The sequence below is a fragment of the Mesocricetus auratus genome, unplaced genomic scaffold, assembly GCF_017639785.1.
Source record: "Mesocricetus auratus isolate SY011 unplaced genomic scaffold, BCM_Maur_2.0 Super-Scaffold_4256, whole genome shotgun sequence".
Lineage (NCBI taxonomy): Eukaryota > Metazoa > Chordata > Mammalia > Rodentia > Cricetidae > Mesocricetus > Mesocricetus auratus.
Window position 1 is genome coordinate 133,920,002 of NW_024429182.1, and position 16,850 is coordinate 133,936,851.

Sequence of the window (16,850 nt, forward strand, 5' to 3'; positions counted from 1 at the left end):
ACATGACCCTTACCCTGACCCTAACCCAACCCTAACCCTAACCGTACCACTAAACCTAACCCTAACCCTAAACATGACCCTTACCCTGACCCTAACCCAACCCTAACCCTAACCGTACCACTAAACCTAACCCTATCCCTAAACCTAACCCTAAACCTTTCGCGAAAACTAAACCTAACACTAACACTATCCATAACCCTGATCGTAAAACTAACCAAAACCCTAACATTAAGCTAACCCTTACCCTAACGCTAATGATTACCCTAACCCTAACCCTACCCTTACCCTAATGCTAACCCTAACACTAACCCTAACCCGAAGCCTAACCCTAAGGCTAATGATTATCCTAACCCTAACCCTAACACTAACCCTAACCCTAACGCTAACCCTAACCCTAAGCCTAACCCTAACCCTAACCTAAATCTAACCCCAACCCTAAACCTAACCATAACGCTAGCCCTAACTCTAACCCTAACCCTAACCCTAACCCTAAACCTAACCCGAACCCTAACCCTAACCCTAATGCTAGCCCTAACTCTAAACCTAACCCTAACCCTAAACCTAACCATAACCCTAACGCTAAACCTAACCCTAATCCTAAGCCTAACAATAACGCTAAACCTAAACCTTACGTTAAACCTAACCCTACCCCTAACCCTAACACTAATCCTAACCCTATACATAACCCTAACGTTAACCCAAACCCTAACCCTAACCCTAACACTAACGCTAAAAACTAACCCTAAACCTAACATTAAACCTAACCTTAACCCTGAACCCTAACCCTAACTCTAACCCTATCCCTAACCCTAACCGTAAACCCTGAACCCTGAACCCTAACCCTAACCCTAAACCTAACCCTAATCCTAACCCTAACCCTGTCCCTAACCCTAACCCTAACCCTAAACCTAACCCTAACCCTAACATTAACCCTAACCCTAACCCTAAACATAACACTAAACATAACCGTATCCCTAAACTTAACTCTAAACCTAACCCCAACCCTAACACTAACACTAACCATAACCCTAAAGCTAACCCTAACCCAAACCCTAAAACTAAATCTAACCCTAACCATAACCCTAACGCTAATGATTATCCTAACCCTAACCCTAACCCTAACCCTAAACCAAACCCTAAACCTAACCTAAACCTAACCCTAACCCTATCCCTAATCCTAACCTAATCATAACCCTAAAACTAACCCTAACCCTAAACCTAACCCTAACCCTAACCATAACCCTAACTCTAACCCTAACCCTGAACCCTGAACCCTCAACCCCACCCTAACCCTAACCCTAGCCCTAACCCTAACCCTAAACTTAACCCTAAACCTATCCCTAACACTAACCCTAACCCTAACCCTAACTGTAACACTAAACCTAACCGTATCCCTAAAAGTAACCCAAAATCTTTTTCTAAAACTAACTCTAACACTAACTCTAACCATAACCCTAATGCTAACCCTAACCCAAACCCTAACACTAAATCTATCCCTAACCCTAACCCTAACGCTAATGATTATCCTAACCGTAACTCTACCCATAACCATAACCCTAAACTAACCCTAACCCTAACCCTAAACCTAACCTACCCCTACACCTAACCCTGACCCTAACCATGAACCCTAAACCCTGAACCCCCACTAACCCTAACCCTAACACTAACACTATCCATAACCCTAACCCTAACCCTAAACTAACCCTAACCCTAAATGTAAACCTAACACTAACGGTGAAACCAGAAGACAGAACCCCACCCTAACCCTAACCCTTACCCTAACCCTAACCCTAAACCTATCCATAACACTAAACCTAACCCTATCCCTAAACCTAAACCTAAGCCTTTCCCTAACCCTAACCATAACACTAACACTAACCATAACACTAATGCTAACCTTAACCCAAACCCAAACACTAAAGCTAACACTAACCCTAACAGTGAACCCTAACCCTAACCCTAACCCTAACCCTTACATTAACACTGACCTTAACACTATCACTAACACTAATACTATCCATAACCCTAACCGTAACCCTAAGCTAACCCTAACCCTAACCCTAACTCTAACACTAAACCTGAACCCTGAACCCTGAACCCCAGCCTAAACCTATCCCATACAATAACCAGAACCCTAATGCTAACCCCAACCCAAACTCTAACACTAAAGCTAAACCTAACCCTAACCCTAACGCTAATGATTATCCTAACCCTAACCCTAACCCTAACCCTAAACTAACCCTAACAATAACACTAACCCTAACCCTAAACCTAACCCTAACCCTAACACTAACCTTAATCCTAAAGTAATATTAAACCTAACACTATCCCTAAGCCGAAAACTAAACCTAAACCTAACCATAATCCTAACCCTAATCCTAACACTAACAATCACCCTAACATTAACACTAACACTAACCATAACCCTAACCCTAACCCTAACCCTAACCCTGAATCCCTAACGCTAACCCTAACTCTAATGATTATCCTAACCTTAACCCTAACCCTAACCCATAACCATAACACTAAACTAATCCTAACCCTAACCCTAACCCTAACCCTACCCTAACCCTAATGCTAACCCTAAGGCTAACCCAAACCCTAAACCTAACCCTAACCCTAACACTAACCCTAACACTAACCATAACACTGATGCTAACCCTAACCCAAACCCTAACACTAAAGCTATCCCAGACCCTAACCCTAAAGCTAATGATTATCCTAACCGTAATCCTAACCCTATCCCTAACCATAACCCTAAACTAACCCTAACCCTAACACTAACCCTAACCTACCCCTAACACTAACCCTAAACCTAACCCTGGACCCTGAAACCTGAACCCCAACCTAACCCTAAACCTAACCCTAACCCTAACCTTAACCCTAACCCTATCCCTAACACTAACCCTAACCCTAACCCTAACCCTAACGCTGAACCTTGAACCCTGAACCCCACCGTAACCCTAACCCTAATCTTAACCCTAACCCTATCCCTAAAACTAACCCTAACCCTAACCCTAACCCTAACCATAACCATAACACTAAACTCAACCCTATACTAAACCTAACCCTGAACATTTTGCTAACCCTAACCCTAACACTAACCATAAACCTAATGTTACCCTTAACCAAAACCCTAACATTAAGCTAACCCTAACCCTAACTGTAACGCTAATGATTATCCTAACCTAACCCTAACAATAACCCTAACCCTAACACTAACCCTAACCCTAACCTAAAACCTAACCCTGATCATAACCCTATCCCTAACCCTAACCCTAAACCTAACCCTAACCCTAACCTTAACACTAAACCTAACCCTAACCCTAAACCCAACCCTAAACCTATCGCTAACCCTAACCATAATACTAACACAAACCATAAACTTAATGCTAACCCTAACCCAAACCCTAGCACTAAAGCAAACCCTAAACCTAACCCTAACCCTAAACATGACCCTTACGCTGACCCTATTCCTATCCCTAACCCTAACCGTAACACTAAACCTAACCCTATCCCTAAACCTAACCCTAAACCTTTAGCTAAAACTAACCCTAACACTAACACTATCCATAACCCTAATGCTAAACCTAACACAAACCCTAACATTAAGCTAATCCTAACCCTAACGCTAATGATTACCTAACCCTAACCCTACTCTAACCCTAATGCTAACCCTAACACTAACCTAACCCTAAGCCTAACCCTAACCCTAATGATTATCCTAACCCTAACCCTACCCTAACCTAACCCTACCCTAACCCTAATGCTAACCCTAACACTAACCCTAACCCTAAGCCTAACCTAACCCTAATGATTATCCTAACCCTAACACTAACCCTAACACTAACGCTAACCCTAACCCTAAACCGAAACCTAACCCTGACCCTAACCCTACACTAAACCTAACACTAACTGTAACCCTAACCCTAACCCTAACCTAAACCTAACCCCAACCTTAACCCTAACCCTAACGTTAGCCCTAACTCTAACCCTAATCCTAACCCTAACCCTAAACCTAACCATAACCGTAACCCTAACTCTAAACCTAAACTAACCCTAATCCTAACACTAACCCTAACCCTAATCCTAAGCCTAACCCTAACCCTAACGTTAAACCTAAACGTAAACCTAACCCTAACCCTGAACCCTAAACCTAAACCTAACCCTAATACTGTCCCTAACCCTAACCCTAACCCTAATCCTATCCATAACACTAAACCTAACCGTATCCCTAAACCTAACCCTAACATTAACCCTAACACTAACCCTACCCATAACACTAAACATAACCGTATCCCTAAACCTAAACCTAAACCTAACCCTAACCCTAACACTAACACTAACACTAACCATAACCCTAATGCTAACCCTAACCCAAACCCTAAAACTAAATCTAACCCTAACCATAACCCTAAAGCTAATGATTATCCTAACCCTAACCCTAACCCTAACCATAAACCTAAACCTAACCTAAACCTAACCCTAATCCTAACCCTAATGATAACACTAACCATAACCTTAATGCTAACCCTAACCCAAACCCTAGCACTAAAGCAAACCCTAAACCTAACCATAACCCTAAACATGACCCTTACCGTGACCCTAACCCTAACCCTAACCCTAACTGTAACACTAAACAAAACCCTATCCCTAAAACTAACCCTAAACCTTGTGCTAAAACTAACTCTAACACTAACACTATCCATAACCCTAATGCTAAACCTAACCCAAACCCTAACATTAAGCTAACACTAACCCTAACGCTAATGATTACCCTAACCATAAACCTATCCCTAAACCTAATGCTAACCCTAACACTAACCCTAACCCTAAGCCTAACCCTAACGCTAATGATTATTCTAACCCTAACCCTAACCCTAACACTAACCCTAACACTAACGCTAACCCAAACCCTAAACCTAAACCTAACCCTGACCCTAACCCTACACTAAACCTAACCCTAAACCTAACCCTAACCCTAACCCTAAACCTATCCCCTACCCTAACCCTAACCCTAACCCTAGTCCTAACCCTAACCCTAAACTTAACCCTAAACCTATCCCTAACACTAACCCTAACCCTAACCCTAACCTATCGGTAACACTAAACCTAACCGTATCCCTAAAAGTAACCCAAAATCTTTCTCTAAAACTAACCCTAACACTAACTCTAACCATAACCCTAATGCTAACCCTAAACCAAACCCTAACTTTAAGCTAACCCTAACCATAACACTAATGATTACCCTAACCCTAACCCTACCCTAACCCTAATGCTAACCCTAAAATTAACCCTAACCCTAAACATACCCCTAACGCTAATGATTATCCTAAACTTAACCCTAACTCAGCCCCTAAACCTAACGCTAATCCTACCCCTAACACTAAACCTAACCTGAACCCTAACCATAACACTAAACCTAAACGAACCACTAACACTAACCCTAACGCTGAACCCTGAACCGTGAAACCCACCCTAACCCTAACCCTAATCTTAACCCTAACCCTATCCCTAACACTAAACTTAACCCTAACCCTAACCGTAACCCTAACCCTAAACTAACCCTAACAATAACACTAACCCTAACCCTAAACCTAACCCTAACCCTAACACTAACCTTAATCCTAAAGTAATATTAAACCTAACACTATCCCTAAGCCGAAAACTAAACCTAAACCTAACCATAATCCTAACCCTAATCCTAACCCTAACACTAACCCTAACATTAACACTAACACTAACCATAACCCTAACCCTAACCCTAACCCTAACCCTAACCCTGAATCCCTAACGCTAACCCTAACTCTAATGATTATCCTAACCTTAACCCTAACCCATAACCATAACACTAAACTAATCCTAACCCTAACCCTAACCCTAACCCTACCCTAACCCTAATGCTAACCCTAAGGCTAACCCTAACCCTAAACCTAACCCTAACCCTAACACTAACCCTAACACTAACACTAACACTAACCATAACCCTGATGCTAACCCTAACCCAAACCCTAACACTAAAGCTATCCCAGACCCTAACCCTAACGCTAATGATTATCCTAACCCTAACCCTAACCCTATCCCTAACCATAACCCTAAACTAACCCTAACCCTAACACTAACCCTAACCTACCCCTAACACTAACCCTAAACCTAACCCTGGACCCTGAAACCTGAACCCCAACCTAACCCTAAACCTAACCCTAACCCTAACCTTAACCCTAACCCTATCCCTAACACTAACCCTAACCCTAACCCTAACCCTAACCCTAACGCTGAACCTTGTACCCTGAACCCCACCCTAACCCTAACACTTATCTTAACCCTAACCCTATCCCTAACACTAACCCTAACCCTAACCCTAACCCTAACCCTAACCATAATACTAAACCTAACCCTATACTAAACCTAACCCTGAACATTTTGCTAACCCTAACCCTAACACTCACCATAAACCTAATGTTACCCTTAACCAAAACCCTAACATTAAGCTAACCCTAACCCTAACTGTAACGCTAATGATTATCCTAACCTATCCCTAACAATAACCCTAACCCTAACACTAACCCTAACCCTAACCTAAAACCTAACCCTGATCATAACCCTATCCCTAACCCTGACCCTAAACCTAACCCTAACCCTAACCTTAAAACTAAACCTAACCCTAACCCTAAACCCAACCCTAAACTTTTCGCTAACCCTAACCCTAATACTAACACAAACCATAAAATTAATGCTAACCCTAACCCAAACCCTAGCACTAAAGCAAACCCTAAACCTAACCCTAACCCTAAACATGACCCTTACCCTGACCCTAATCCTAACCCAAACCTAACCGTAACACTAAACCTAACCCTATCCCTAAACCTAACGCTAAACCTTGTGCTAAAACTAACCCTAACACTAACACTATCCATAACCCTAATGCTAAACCTAACCCGAACCCTAACAATAAGCTAATCCTAACCCTAACGCTAATGATTACCCTAACTCTAACCCTACTCTAACCCTAATGCTAACCCTAACACTAACCCTAACCCTAAGCCTAACCTAACCCTAATGATTATCCTAACCCTAACCCTAACACTAACCCTAACACTAACGCTAACCCTAACCCTAAACCGAAACCTAACCCTGACCCTAACCCTACACTAAACCTAACACTAACCGTAACCCTAACCCTAACCTAAACCTAACCCCAACCTTAACCCTAACCCTAACGTTAGCCCTAACTCTAACCATAACCCTAACCCTAAACCTAACCATAACCGTAACCCTAACTCTAAACCTAAACTAACCCTAATCCTAACACTAACCCTAACCCTAATCCTAAGCCTAACCCTAACCTTAAACCTAAACGTAACCCTAACCCTAACCCTAACCCTGAACCCTAAACCTAAACCTAACCCTAACTCTGTCCCTAACCCTAACCTTAACCCTAATCCTAACCGTAACACTAAACCTAACCGTATGCCTAAACCTAACACTAACCCTAACATTAACCCTAACGCTAAGCCTAACCATAACACTAAACATAACCGTATCCCTAAACCTAAACCTAAACCTAACCCTAACCCTAACACTAACACTAACACTAACCATAACCCTAATGCTAACCCTAACCCAAACCCTAAAACTAAATCTAACCCTAACCATAACCCTAACGCTAATGATTATCCTAACCCTAACCCTAACCCTAACCCTAAACCTAAACCTAACCTAAACCCAACCCTATTCCTAACCCTAATGATAACACTAACCAAAACCTTAATGCTAACCCTAACCCAAACCCTAGCACTAAAGCAAACCCTAAACCTAACCATAACCCTAAACATGACCCTTACCCTGACCCTAACCCTAACCCTAACCCTAACTGTAACACTAAACATAACCCTATCCCTAAACCTAACCCTAAACCTTGTGCTAAAACTAACTCTAACACTAACACTATCCATAACCATAATGCTAAACCTAACCCAAACCCTAACATTAAGCTAACCCTAACCCTAACGCTAATGATTACCCTTACCCTAAACATATCCTTAACCCTAATGCTAACCCTAACACTAACCCTAACCCTAAGCCTAACCCTAACGCTAATGATTATTCTAACCCTAACCCTAACACTAACCCTAACACTAACGCCAACCCAAACCCTAAACCTAAACCTAACCCTGACCCTAACCCTACACTAAACCTAACCCTAAACCTAACCCTAACCCTAAACCTAAACCTAACCCCAACCCTAACCCTAACCCTAGTCCTAACCCTAACCCTAAACTTAACCCTAAACCTATCCCTAACACTAACCCTAACCCTAACCCTAAGCTATCGGTAACACTAAACCTAACCGTATCCCTAAAAGTAACCCAAAATCTTTCTCTAAAACTAACCCTAACACTAACTCTAACCATAACCCTAATGATAACCCTAAACCAAACCCTAACTTTAAGCTAACCCTAACCCTAATGCTAATGATTACCCTAACCCTAACCCTACCCTAACCCTAATGCTAACCCTAAAATTAACGCTAACCCTACCTAACCCTAACGCTAATGATTATCCTAAACTTAACCCTAATTCAAACCCTAAACCTAACGCTAATCCTACCCCTAACACTAAACCTAACCCTGACCCTTGCCCTAACCCTAACCCTAAACTTGACACTGACCCTAACCCTAAACCTAACCTGAACCCTAACCATAACACTAAACCTAAACCACACACTAACCCTAACCCTAACGCTGAACCCTGAACCCTGAAACCCACCCTAACCCTAACCCTAAACCTAAGGATAACCCTAACCTTAACCCTAAACCTAACCCTGACACTTACCCTAACCCTAACCCTAAACCTGACCCTGACCCTAACCCTAAACCTAACCTGAAACCTAACCATAACACTAACCCTAAACCAAACACTAACCCTAACCCTAACGCTGAACCATGAACCCTGAAACCCACCCTAACCCTAACCCTAAACCTAACCCTAACCCTAACCCTATCCCTAACCCTAACCCTAACGCTGAAAATTGAACCCTGAACCCCACCCTAACCTTAACCCTAATCTTAACCCTAACCCTATCCCTAACACTAACCCTAACCCTAACCATAACACTAAACCTAACCCCATACCTAAACCTAACCCTGAACATTTCGCTAACCCTAACCCTAACGCTAACACTAACCATAACCCGAATGCTAAACCTAACCCAAACCCTAACACTAAAGCTAACCCCAACCCTAACGCTAATGATTACCCTAACCCTAACCCTACCCTAACCCTAATGCTAACCCTAAGACTAACACTAACACTAAACCTAACCCTAACGCTAACCCTAACCCTAACGCTAACCCTGACACTAACCCTAACGATAACCCTAACCCTAACCCTAATCCTAACCCTAACCCTAACACTAACCATAACCCTAATGCTAACCCCAACCCAAACCCTAACACTAAAGCTAACCCTAGCACTAACCCTAACGCTAATGATTATCCAAAGCATACCCTAACCCTAACCCTAACCCTAAACTAACCCTAACAATAACACTAACCCTAACCCTAAACCTAACACTAACCTTAACCCTAACCCTAACACTAACCCTAACCCTAACAGTAACATTAAACCTAACCCTATCCCTAAGACTAAACCAAAACCTAAACCTAACCATAATCCTAACCCTAATCCTAACCCTAACAATAACCCTAACATTAACACTAACACTAACCATAACCCTAATTCTAAACCTAACCCAAACCCTAACACTAAAGCTGTCCCTAACACAAACTCTAATGCTAATGATTATCCTAACCTTAACCCTAACCCTAACAATAACCCTAAACTAACCGTAACCCTAACACTAACCCTAACCCTAAACCTTACCCTAACCCTAACACTTCCCCTAACCTACCCCTAACCCTAACCCTAACCCTAACCCTGAACCCTGAACCCCAACCTAACCCTATCCCTAAACCTAACACTAACACTAACCCTAACACTAACACTAACACTATCCATAACCCTAACACTAACTATATAATACTCCTAAACCTAACCCTTACCCTAACACTAACCGTGAACCCAGAACACTGAACCCCACCCTAACCCTAACCCTTACCCTAACCCTAACCCTATCCCTAACACTAAACCTAAACCTAACCCTAACCCTAACCATAACACTAAACCTAACCTTATCCCTAAACCTAAACCTAAACCTTTCCCTAACCCTAACCATAACACTAACACTAACCATAAACCTAATGCTAACCTTAACCCAAACCCTAACACTAAAGCTAACCCTAACCCTAAATGTAATTATTACCCTAACCCTAACCCTACCATAACCCTAACGCTAACACTACCACTAAATCTAACATTGAACCCTATCCCTAACCCTAACGCTAACCCTAACCCTGAAACCTGAACCCTAACCCTAAGCCTAACCGTAACACTAAACCTAACCCTATCCCTAAACCTAAACCTAAACCTATGGCTAACCCTACCACTAACACTAACCATAATCCTAATGCTAACCTTAACCAAAACCCTAACATTAAACTAACCCTAACCCTAACCCTAACCCTAATGCTAATGATTATCCTAACCTAATCCTAACCCTAACCCTAACCTAAAACCGAATCCTGATCATAACCCTATCGCTAACCCTAACCCTAAACCTAACCCTAACCCTAACCTTAACACTAAACCTAACCCAAATCCTAAACCCAACCCTAAACCTATCGCTAACCCTAACCCTAATACTAACACAAACCATAACCTTAATGCTAACCTTAACCCAAACCCTAGCACTAAAGCAAACCCTAAAACTAACCCTAACCCTAAACATGACCCTTACCCTGACCCTAACCCAACCCTATACCTAACCGTACCACTAAACCTAACCCTATCCCTAAACCTAACCCTAAACCATTCGCGAAAACTAAACCTAACACTAACACTATCCATAACCCTGATCGTAAAACTAGCCCAAACCCTAACATTAAGCTAACCCTTACCCTAACGCTAATGATTACCCTAACCCTAACCCTACCCTAACCCTAATGCTAACTCTAACACTAACCCTAACCCTAAGCCTAACCCTAACGCTAAAGATTATCCTAACCCTAACCCTAAGCCTAACCCTAACCCAACCTAAATCAAACCCCAACCCTAAACCTAACCCTAACGCTAGCCCTAACTCTAACCCTAACCCTAAACCTAACCCTAAACCTAACCCTAACCCTAACCCTAAACCTAATGCTAGCCCTAACTCTAAACCTAACCCTAACCCTAAACCTAACCATAACCGTAACCCTAAATTTAAACCTAAACTAACCCTAAATCTAACACTAACCCTAACCCTAATCCTAAGCCTAAATCTAAACCTAACGTTAAACCCTAACCCTAACCCTAACCCTAACCCTAACCTAACCATAACCGTAACCCTAAATTTAAACCTAAACTAACCCTAACCCTAACCCTAACCCTAACCCTAACCCTAACCCTAAACCTAACCCTAACCCTAACGCTAAACCTAACCCTAATCCTAAGCCTAACAATAACGCTAAACCTAAACCTTACGTTAAACCTAACCCTACCCCTAACCCTAACACTAATCCTAACCCTAAACATAACCCTAACGTTAACCCAAACCCTAACCCTAACACTAACACTAACGCTAAAAACTAACCCTAAACCTAACATTAACCCTAACCCTAACCCTGAACCCTAACCCTAACCCTAACTGTAACCCAATCCCTAACCCTAACCGTAAACCCTGAACCCTGAAACCCAACCCTAACCCTAAACCTAACCCTAAGCCTAACCCTGTCCCTATTCCTAACCCTAACCCTAAACCTAACCCTAACCCTAACATTAACCCTAACTCTAACCCTAAATATAACACTAAACATAACCGTATCCCTAAACTTAACTCTAAACCTAACCCCAACCCTAACACTAACACTAACACTAACCATAACCTTAATGCTAACCCTAACCCAAACCCTAAAACTAAATCTAACCCTAACCATAACCCTAACGCTAATGATTATCCTAACCCTAACCCTAACCCTAACCCTAAACCTAACCCTAAACCTAACCTAAACCTAACCCTAACCCTATCCCTAATCCTAACCTAATCATAACCCTAAAACTAACCCTAACCCTAAACCTAACCCTAACCCTAACCATAACCCTAAATCTAACCCTAACCCTGAACCCTGAACCCTAAACCCCACCCTAACCCTAACCCTAAACCTAGCCCTAACCCTAACCCTAAACTTAACCCTAAACCTATCCCTAACACTAACCCTAACCCTAACCCTAACCCTAACGGTAACACTAAACCTAACCGTATCCCTAAAAGTAACCCAAAATCTTTCTCTAAAACTAACCCTAACACTAACTCTAACCATAACCCTAATGCTAACCCTAACCCAAACCCTAACACTAAATCTATCCCTAACCCTAACCCTAATGCTAATGATTATCCTAAACGTAACCCTACCCATAACCATAACCCTAAACTAACCCTAACCCTAACCCTAACCCTAACCTACCCCTACACCTAACCCTGACCCTAACCATGAACCCTAAAACCTGAACCCCCACTAACCCTAACACTAACACTAACACTATCCATAACCCTAACCCTAACCCTAAACTAACCCTAACCCTAACTGTAACCCTAACACTAACCGTGAAACCAGAAGACAGAACCCCACCCTAACCCTACCCCTTACCCTAACCCTAACCCTAAACCTAACCATAACACTAAACCTAACCCTATCCCTAAACCTAAACCTAAACCTTTCCCTAACCTTAACCATAACACTAACACTAACCATAACACTAATGCTAACCTTAACCCAAACCCAAACACTAAAGCTAACACTAATCCTAACAGTGAACCCTAACCCTAACCCTAACCCTAACCCTTACATTAACACTAACCTTAACACTATCACTAGCACTAACACTATCCATAACCCTAACCCTAACCCTAAGCTAACCCTAACCCTAACCCTAACCCTAACCCTAACCCTTACATTAACACTAACCTTAACACTATCACTAGCACTAACACTATCCATAACCCTAACCCTAACCCTAAGCTAACCCTAACCCTAACCCTAACTCTAACACTATACCTGAACCCTGAACCCTGAACCCCACCCTAACCCTATCCCTAACAATAACCAGAACCCTAATGCTAACCCCAACACAAACTCTAACACTAAAGCTAAACCTAACCCTAACCCTAACGCTAATGATTATCCTAAGCATAACCCTAACCCTAACCCTAACCCTAAACTAACCCTAACATTAACACTAACCCTAACCCTAAACCTAACCCTAACCCTAACCCTAACCTTAATCCTAAAGTAATATTAAACCTAACACTATCCCTAAGCCGAAACCTAAACCTAAACCTAACCATAATCCTAACCCTAATCCTAACCCTAACACTAACCATAACATTAACACTAACACTAACCATAACCCTAACCCTAACCCTAACTCTGAATCCCTAACGCTAACCCTAACTCTAATGATTATCCTAACCTTAACCCTAACCCTAACCCATAAGCATAACCCTAAACTAACCCTAACCCTAACCCTACCCTAACCCTAATGCTAACCCTAAGGCTAACCCTAACCCTAAACCTAACCCTAACCCTAACCCTAACACTAACACTAACACTAACACTAACCATAACCCTTATGCTAACCCTAACTCAAACCCTAACACTAAAGCTATCCCAGACCCTAAACCTAACGCTAATTATTATCCTAACCGTAACCCTAACCCTAACCCTAACCATAACCCTAAACTAACCCTAACCCTAACACTAACCCTAACCAACCCCTAACACTAACCCTAAACCTAACCCAGGACCCTGAAACCTGAACCCCAAACTAACCCTAATCCTAAGCCTAACAATAACCCTAAACCTAAACCTAACGTTAAACCTAACCCTAACCCTAACCCTTAACACTAAACCCTGAACCCCACCCTAACCCTAACCCTAACCCTAACATTAACACTAACCCTAACACTATCACTAACACTATCCATAACCATAACCCTAACCCTAAACTAACCCTAACCCTAACCCTAATTCTAACACTTACCCTGAACCCTGAACGCTGAACCCCACCCTAACACTAAACATTACACTAACCCTAACCCTAACCCTAACTCTAACCATATAACTTACCCTTACCCTAAACCCTGAACTCTGAACCCTAACCCTAACCCTAATCCTCAACCTAACCCTAACCCTGTCCCTAACCCTAACCCTAACCTTAATCCTAACCCTAACCGTAACACTAACCCTAAACATATCCCTAAACCTAACCCTAACCCTAACATTAACCCTAAACTTAACCCTAACCATAACACTAAACATAACCATATCCCTAAACCTAACCCTAAACCTAACCCTTACCCTAACACTAACACTAACACTAACCATAACCCTAACCCTAATCCTAACCTAATCATAAACCTAACACTAACCCTAACCCTAAACCTAACCCTAACCCTAACAATAACCCTAACTCTATCCCTAAACCTGGACCCTGAACCCTGAACCCCACCCTAACCCTAACCCTAGCCCTAACCCTAACCCTAAACTTAACCCTAAACCTATCCCTAACACTACCTTAACCCTAACCCTAACCCTAACGGTAACACTAAACCTAACCCTATCCCAAAAAGTAACACAAAATGTTTCTCTAAAACTAACCCTAATACTAACCATAACCCTAATGCTAACCCTAAAACAAACCCTAACATTAAGCTAACCCTAACCCTAACGCTAATGATTACCCTAACACTAACCCTACCCTAACCCTAATGCTAACCCTAACCCTAAACCTAACCCTAACCCTAACGCTAACCCTAACCCTAACCCTGCCGTTAACCCTAACCCTAACCCTAACCCTAACCCTAACCCTTACCCTAACCCTAACCCTAACCCTATCCCTAACACTAACCCTAACCCTAACCCTAACCCTAACCGTAACACTAAACCTAACCCTATCCCTAAACCTAAACCTAAACCTTTCCCTAACCCTAACCATAGCACTAACAGTAACGGTAACCCTAATGCTAACCCTAACCTAAACCCTAAGAGTAAACCCTAACCCTTACACTAAAGCTAACCCTAACCCTAATGCTAATTCTTACCGAAACCCTAACCCTACCCTAACCCTAATGCTAAACCTAAGACTAACACTAACCCTAAACCTAAACTTAACCCTAACGCTAACCCTAACCCTAACCCTAATGTTAACCCTAAACCAAAACAACCCTAACCCTAAACCTAATCCTAACCCTAACCCTAACACTAACCATAACCCTAATGCTAACCCTAAACCAAACCCTAACACTAAGGCTAAACCTAACCCTAACGCTAATGATTATCCTAATCCTAACCCTAACCCTAAACTAACCCTAACACTAACACTAACCCTAACCCTAAACCTAACACTAACCCTAACCCTAACACTAACCCTAACCCTAACCGTAACATTAAACCTAACCTGCCCCAAACCCAAACCCTAACCCTAACACTAACCCTAACATTAACACTAACACTAACCATAACCCTAATGCTAACCCTAACCCAAATCCTAACACTAAAGCTATACATAACGCTAACCCTAATGCTAATGATTATCCTAATCGTAACCCTAACCCTAACCCTAACCCTAAACCAAACCCTAACCCTAACCTGCCCCTAACCCTAACCCTAACGCTAATTACTACCCTAACCATAACCACACCCTAACCCTAATGCTAACCCTAAGGCTAACCCGAACCTTAACCCTAACTCTAAACTTAAGCCTAACCATAACCCTAATCCTAACACTAACCCTAACACTAACCATAACCCTAATGCTAACCGGAACCCAAACCCTAACACTAAAGCTAACTCTAACCCTAACCCTAATGATTATCCTAACAATAACCCTAACCCTAACCCTAACCCTATAGTAACCCTAAGGCTAACACTAACCCTAACCCTATACCTAACCCTAACCCTAATCCTAATCCTAACCCTAACACTAACCCTAACCGTAACATTAAACCTAACCCTATCCCTAAACCTGAACCTAAACCCTTACCTAACCTTAATCCTAATCCTAACCCTAACCCTAGCACTATCCCTAACATTAACCATAACCCTAATGCTAACCCTAACCCAAAAGCTCACACTAAAGCTATCCCTAACCCTAACCCTAATGCTAATGATTATCCTAACCATAACCCTAACCCTAACCCTAACAATAACCCTAAACTAACCCTAACCCTAACACTAACCCTAACCCTAAACCTAACCCTAACCCTAAACCTAATCCTAACCTGCCCCTAACCCTAACCCTGAATCCTGAACCCTGAACCCCACCCTAACCCTAACCCTTACACTAACACTAACCCTAACACTATCACAACACTAACACTATCCATAACCCTAACCCTAAACCTAAGCTAACCCTAACCATAACCCTAACCTTAACACTAACCCTGAACCCTGAACCCCAAACCCCACCCTAACCCTAACCCTTACTCTAACCCTAACCCTAACCCTATTCCTAACACTAACCCTAACCCTAACCCTAACCCTAACAGTAACACTAAACCTAACCCTATCCCTAAACCTAAACCTAAACCTTTCCCTAACCCTAACCATAACACTAAAGCTATCCCAGACCCTAACCTAATGCTAATGATTATCCTAACCGTAACCCTAACCCTAACCCTAACCATAACCATAAACTAACCCTAACCCTAACACTAACCATAACCCTAAACCTAACCCTGGACCCTGAACCCT